The 7,384-nt window shown below is 48.8% G+C and overlaps 1 long non-coding RNA gene across 1 annotated transcript; it reads right to left on the bottom strand.

Moving 5' to 3' along the window:
- Positions 1-572: 572 nt before the first annotated feature.
- LOC148687670 (uncharacterized) lies at positions 573-2,390 on the bottom strand. The gene is made up of 2 exons (XR_015950255.1): positions 2,185-2,390; positions 573-669 (listed from the first exon to the last, which is right to left on the bottom strand). It is a non-coding gene; the product is annotated as an uncharacterized LOC148687670 (long non-coding RNA).
- Between the last annotated feature and the right edge of the window lie 4,994 nt (positions 2,391-7,384).

The following is a 7,384-nucleotide window of genomic DNA, read 5'->3' on the forward strand; positions in this document are numbered from 1 at the left end:
CCCCCAAACCCTGCTCCCAGAGCCTATCGTTTTCTATTTCCAGTTCTTATATTTTCACTCAGCTGACAGTTGTGTACAAATAAAATGCTGTTGAAATTTTCTCGGTAGTATGACACAAACATTGCTGGGGAGACCGCAGTGTTACTGACCTTTGTGATGCTGACAATGAAACCAGTTGAGGTGCACAGCAGAAGTTTCATTTTACTAGAAATACTCTTCTTAGAGGCATTTACAATGACCTTTGTTTTTCCTCATAGCACCTGAACTTTCTGAAGACGGGAAAGAGTATGACAAACTCACAAACATTTTTTCTTGATTCCTCTCCCTCCAACCTTATGTTTTGCACTTTGCAAGGAATGCAAGTACTGTAGCTCAAGCCCAAATTTTTATTACATTACCCAGCTTATCTAAATTAGAAAGATTTTACAAGGTTCTACCCTGTTTCTATTACTACACAAAGCTGATTGACTCCCAACTACTAGTATTAGTGTGATACAGCTACTGCACAAATTATAAACACACACACACACACACACACACATGCTCGCAAATCTGTGCCCTTTGAAAGAGGATGAAATTGGATCTTATTTATTAGTGATGTTACAGGAACTATCCAATAGGATGACTGCAGCACCTCTTGTTGAACTTCTTTGAGAGGCTTCAGATACCCTGGAGGGGAAATGATGGACATGCAATGTTATAAAATGTTTCTGTTAAGTGCAACAAGATGAGAATGAGTAGGCTTCCATGTTTGTGAAGAGGTATTTTCTGTATGGGGACCCAGGTGGCGCTGTGGGTTAAACCACAGAGTCTAGGGCTTGCTGATCAGAAGGTCGGCGGTTCGAATCCCTGCAACAGGGTGAGCTCCCGTTGCTCAGTCCCAGCTCCTGCCCACCTAGCAGTTCGAAAGCACATCAAAGTGCAAGTAGATAAATAGGGACCGCTCCGGCGGGAAGGTAAACAGCGTTTCCGTGCGCTGCTCTGGTTCGCCAGAAGCAGCTTTGTCATGTTGGCCACATGACCCGGAAGCTGTCTGCGGACAAACGCCGGCTCCCTCGGCCTATAGAGCGAGATGAGCGCCGCAACCCCAGAGTCGGACACGACTGGACCTGATGGTCAGGGGCCCCTTTACCTTTTACTTTATTTTCTGTATATATTTTCTGCATGTGGATGTTTATTTTAAAAGACTGGTAGTCTGCCAGGGCAGATGCTAGAATCTATGATGAGCGAGAACAATTACCTGAGTACCCGAAAATCAGAACGAGATATTTGTTCTTTTGTAACTATTGAGCAGTAACAATTAAGGTACCTTAAGGCATTTCATGAGGGCTAGAAACTTCTTGTCTCCTAGCAGCAAAGAGCCAAGCTCGGATCCCCAGGCTTCCTTGGCAGCTTACAGATTTTGCTTCCCATGCTCTGCGGTGCAACAATCCCAGCCATGCAGATTTCCAAACTTTTCATGCTAACGTTTCGGCATGAACATGAAATTTAAGAACGTGAACCCTAAACTCCATTCTCACAATGCCCAGTGCTGCTAATTAGAAGCCTAAGGGCACAGACTCTTGAGACAGAGATGCATGCAGATATGCAGATGCAAATCTAGGTGTCTGTGCAAATTAAGGTCGTGAGTTGCTGGGGTCACCCTGGCACTGTGCTTTCCAACATGTCCAGAAGCACTGTAAACAACATTTTAAAGAAATTTTTAAAGGGGATGAAGAGCCGAGGGCCCCTGGGTCACCCCTTAACCCCTGTCTGGTGGGCTTAGTGCTGAGACTGTTTCTTCTTCCCCCAAATTGTTCCGAAGGTGTTTGGGGAGCAGCGCAGAGTCTCCCGCCTTCTGTCAACAAGTCCCAGCTACACTAGTGGCCAAAATTGTGGGAACCTTTTGGAGAAAGTGTATTTCCAAGGTTGGATGGGCTCATAACACCACTTTTTTTGGAGTAACACCATAAAATTACATATCAATGGAAAGATAATTTAATGAAGAATGTAATGGCATAACTTTTATGAAGGATTATTTATTACAAAAGCAGTCATAAAGAAGAAATGTGAAACACATAGAAAAAATGATATCAAACCTCGGAAATACACTTTCTCTAAAAGGTTTCCACAAATTTTGGCCACTAGTGTAGAGCCTGTGTGATTTCAGAAGCAAAGCAGGAAGCGATCGCAAAACCGTCTCACCTTAATACTGTCATCTTTTTCTCTCCCTCTTGCCAGGCAGCTGGCATTGTCCGTCTCACTCTTTCCATCCTCACATCCTCTAGTCTTGCTGTGATTAGCACTGAAATTGGCTGTTTAACCCTATGCTCTTTCTGGGAGCCAGACTGGCAAATCAGCACATGTACATTTCAGCTCCCAGGGCATCATGGCAGGAGACCTTTAAAAGGTAGGCGCTCCCTCCCTTTTGTTTTGTGTTGAGAAATGTTGGCAGCTCCCTGGCAAGTGCTAGCAGGAGGCTGGGGCAGTTTGTGCAATGCGGCTTTTAACTGGGCTGCCATGAAACAAAACATAAACAAGTTGATCCTATAAGCAAAGCCTGGATTCTGCCTGGGTTGGTATGCTAGCTATGAGCAGCTAGTATAAATATTGCAACAACCAGGCAGAGTTCTGTCCCATGGAAAATGTGGCACGGAAGTTGCAACCCCTTCCGATTCACAAAGGGACTGGATCTGAATGCCCAGCCTCAATGGCTCATGATCATGAAGACAATCCCTTCCCCCAAGCGCAATGAATGACAGTGCAAGAAAAATAGTCACAACTAGCTGGACCTGCCACGCGTTGCTGTGGGTTATTTGTGTGATTTCCCCTACCCTGTGCTGATCCATGATGTATCCCTGTTATTCCCCCTCACCCCCCGGCTTATCCCTGTGATTCCCCCCTCATCCCTGTGAATCCCCCAACTCTGTCCTGATCCATGACCTATTATGCCCCCTCTTTCCCCCACCCCCAGCTTACCCCTGTGATTTCCCTCCTCTCCTCCGTCCAACCCGCCCCCGGGTTATCCCTGTGATCTGTTCAGTTTGCACACAATCATTCCCCCAATGCGCGTGTTCTGTAAATTTTTGCCCTGTCCCAACCCTGACTCCCCTACCCATGTGTGTTATATGAAATAACATTTATTCTACCCAAAGGCACGGCCCTGTAAAAGGCCCATATTCAGTTGATTTTATGCTGCTGCCTATTCGCCCCCCACCCCACCCCCAGGCAGGCCCCTAAATCCACTCAGCTAGTCTGCAAAGCCGATGCGAGATACTGTGGAGAGGGCAGGTTTCATCCCTGTGTCTCCCCCCACCCTGTTCTGACCCATTACCTACCCCTGCCCCCTATTCGCCCCCCATCCCCCCCAGGCAGGCCCCTACCTCCACTTGGCAATGTTGGGCCTTGTTGCTGCAAAAGGCCTGTTTTCAGTTGGTTGGGCCTTGTTGCTGCAAAAAGGTCTGCTTTCAGTTGGTTGCTGTGGAATTTTGTGATGTCATCTGGTGGCGCGGCTTTGGAGGCAGCAGTGGGCGATCTGCCTTTCTATTGGATGCTGCTGGAGTCTTCAGAGCTTCTGCTGGTGACGTCTAATTTGGGCGCCACTTTTTTTGTTTAGTCATTATTTTAGGTATGAAAGGTTTGCTTGGGGGGGGGGATTTATGCCAGATCCCTGACTGATGGGCATGGAACGTTGTGGCCAAATTTGTTACATTACAGCTCAGCGGTTACGGAGAAAAGCTGTTACATCCACGTGCACAATGCCTATCTATCTATCTATCTATCATCTATCTATCATCTATCTATCTATACCGGTAGATTCCTCCCAGCTGCAGGAAAAGACAGCTCAGCAACTGCCTTGTTGGATCAGATGTAAGGGCTTTCCCCCCAACAGCAGCCAGCCAGATGTTTCTAAGCCTTCACAACCAGGCCAAGAATAGATTGGCTTCCTCTGTTGTTCATCCTCAGCAGCTGACCTTCAGATGTCTGCTTTTTCTGTACATGGGTTGCCTTTTCGGTTCTGTTCTGTTTTTGCTGGGAGTAAAGCAGCAACGCTTGCAATGAGTTACCCGAAATAGTGTGGGGTGAAGGACAGAAAAGAAGTCTATCCCTCACTTTCTAATTTTATGGAATCATAGACTTGCACGGTTGGAAGGGACCTCGAGGGTCATCCAGCCCAATCCCCCTGCAATGCAGGAATCTCAGCTAAATATTCCATGACAGATGGCCATCCAACCTCTGCTTAAAAACCTCCAAGGAAGGAGAGTCCACCACCTTCTGAGGGAGTCCATTCCACTGTCTAACACAGGTATCCCCAAACTGCGGCCCTCCAGATGTTTTGGCCTACAACTCCCATGATCCCTAGCTAACAGGACCAGTGGTCGGGGAAGATGGGAATTGTAGTCCAAAACATCTGGAGGGCCGAAGTTTGGGGATGCCTGGTCATGGGGATGCACATGGGCATAGCCGGAGGGGGTAGGGGAGCAGCTGCCTCCTTAAATCAAGTAAATCAATAAAAATACTTAACTAACTGAGGTTCTGCCCCTACCATAACATGAAGCCTCCCCCCCCCACATGAATCCTGGCTTTCCCCATGGAGAGGGGCTTCTTGGTGGTTGCTCCTAGATTGTGCCTACTAGTCTGGCCTCCTCTCTCTGCTTTCATTTCACCAGCAAGCAAAGCCATTTCCCGTCCCCCAGGGAGATGACATTGCGGGCTGGGAGCAAGCCCTCCCTATGTGCATGGGCCGGAATAGCTCCTGCACCATTGGTTGTCCCATAGCCGCGTCAACTCAAGGCTATCCAATCCAGACAGTCTGGGGGCGTGGCGCAGGCTAAACTGCCCACGGACAAGGACATGTTCCTTTTCTCCCTGCTCGGACAGTTCTCCCGCCCGCCCCCACCCCCCAGCTTAGGCTCTTTATCTCCTGACCTTGCTATAAACTTCAGTTGGTCGCCTGTTTTTTAACAGGGGCCTAGTAGGAAGTTTTTCCACTTGACAAATTGGCATTGGCCATTTGGTTTTTCGCCTACCTCGTAGCAATTCGTCACAACTTTGTAAGGTTTGGCGATTAAGCATTGGAGTATTAGGCTGAAGGGGAGGGGCGGTAGTGGCCACCACCTACCCCTCCTATTTCAAGGGTATTCCGTTAAAGGAATCCGAGGGGCGTGGTCCCTGTCCGAAGCCCCAGACGGGGGGCTAGGGCCACGGCACGACCCCTAGCGGTGACCCTGGGGGAGTTCCTAGTTGATGTGCACCAGCAGGGCTCCCCCTTCTGGTGGTTAACCCTTCCAAGACTCCTGCAGAAGGGCAGAAGTCAGATATAGTTGTGTGGTTTCCAATGCCTAAGCCAATACCACTCACATTCTGTAACCCAGAGGTCCCCAAACTACGGCCCCCGGGCCGGATGCGGCCCAATCGGCCTCCCAATCCGGCCCGCGGCGACCCCCGCCGCCCGCTGCCGCCGCCCGCTCTTACGGCGCGCGGCGCGGCGACGATCTTAAAAATCGGCAAAAAAATTGCCGAAAATCCTTTGTGCACATGCGTATGGGCCTCTCCCGACCCGGAAGAGGTCATTTCCGATGCACTTTCGGGTCGGGGGAGGCCCATACGCATGCGCACAAGTGATTTTCAGCGATTTTTCCCCGCCCATGTGCGTGTGCGCATGCGCACGGGCGCGCACTCCCCCGCCCTCCGGCCCGCTGCGCGCGCACTCCCCTACCCTCCGGCCCACTGCGCGGTAAGTCTGGGGACCCCTGCTGTAACCCATAAAGTTGTGGCCTTTTTTGCCCATTAAACTAAAATACTGTTTCATGTGTCTTTATTCCACTTCCTGGGAGGGTTTGAGACCTTGCCACACAAATACTTCTTTTGTTTCAACTTTTTGCCACTAACCAGCTGAAGCTGCAGGGTCTTTTCGTGGTGGGTGTTCTGTATTTTCTTCTCTTGTTGCACTTTTAAATGGTTTAAAGTTATTTTGAGTCAGCGCTTTTTTAATATGGCAACTTATTTGATTTTTTTAAAGAACAAATATTTGTGACTGGTTATTGTCTTTTTTGGAGCAGTATCTGTTTTAATTCAGGTTGTGAGGCACCTTGCGTTTTGCACTGGGATGAAAGTGGGAGATATGTATATTACACACACACACACACACCAGAATTATTGCCAAATGCCCAGCCCAGTTACAATGTGGGAATGACATCCCACCCACCCACCCACCCACCCCCGCTAGGGAAGAAGCTAGACTGGTGACTGGGAGCGGCCACCGAGACCGCATAACACCAGTCTTGAAAGACCTACATTGGCTCCCAGTATGTTTCCGAGCACAATTCAAAGTGTTGGTGCTGACCTTTAAAGCCCTAAATGGCCTCGGTCCAATATACCTGAAGGAGCATCTCCACCCCCATCGTTCTGCCCAGACACTGAGGTCCAGTACCAAGGGTCTTCTGGCGGTTCCCTCGTTGCAAGAAGCCAAGTTGCAGGGAACCAGGCAGAGGGCCTTCTCGGTAGTGGCACCCGCCCTGTGGAACGCTCTACCATCAGATGTCAAAGAGCTACCAGATTTTTAGAAGACAACTGAAGGCAGCCCTATTTAGGGAGGCTTTTAATGTTTAATAGATTGTTTTATTTTATTTTTCTGTTGGAAGCCACCCTGTGTTTAAGCCCACCCAACAACTTGAATAAGTTTAATTCCAGGAGAGCGTTCCCTAGGGACATGCCAGGGAATCCCCAAATGCCATTTCCTATAGAAGGGGCTTAAATACAAAAAAGGATTTTGACGACTAACTGCTCCCAAGTCCCTACTGTTTCCTCAGGAAATGAAGACTAATGGTATCACAAAGTCTGCTCCGTCCCTCACTTCCTCACCAGTGGAACATTTCTTCCTTTCTGCTTTGTTCAGAGCTGCATGAAACTGAAAGATGACTCATGCTGCTGGTGCCCCATCCAGTGTGCCAACCCCCCCCCCTTAGCCTTGAGGTTGTCCCACTCACTTCAGCCAACCACGGTCAACGTTTCAGGACTCTGGTTGGGAAGAAGCTGATCAGATGCCTCCTTATTTGTGCCATCGCAACCCTTTCGCTTTGCAAAAACGTCGGGTCAAATAATTAGCCCACCGGTTGCATATAATGCTCTGAATCTGGGGTTTTTTCCCCCCGGGGGGTGGGGGGGAGAGGTTACAGATGCTGTGACAGGAGCCATTGTCAAGCTGCGCTAGAGCTTCCACTTCCTAATCCTAGCTAAAACAATGAAGGTTCGAAGGTGGGCATAAAAAACAGCAGCACAGGGGACTGATTTGCAAAATAGCTCTGTGAAGTTAGTTTGGCTTTGCAGGATATAAGGTTGAGAAGAGAGAGTGCTTCCTTTGTAATTTGATGTGTGTGTTTTTTTTCTCTTTCCTGTAAAAGGG

Source organism: Zootoca vivipara, chromosome 1, assembly GCF_965207765.1.
Source record: "Zootoca vivipara chromosome 1, rZooViv2.hap1.1, whole genome shotgun sequence".
NCBI lineage: Eukaryota > Metazoa > Chordata > Lepidosauria > Squamata > Lacertidae > Zootoca > Zootoca vivipara.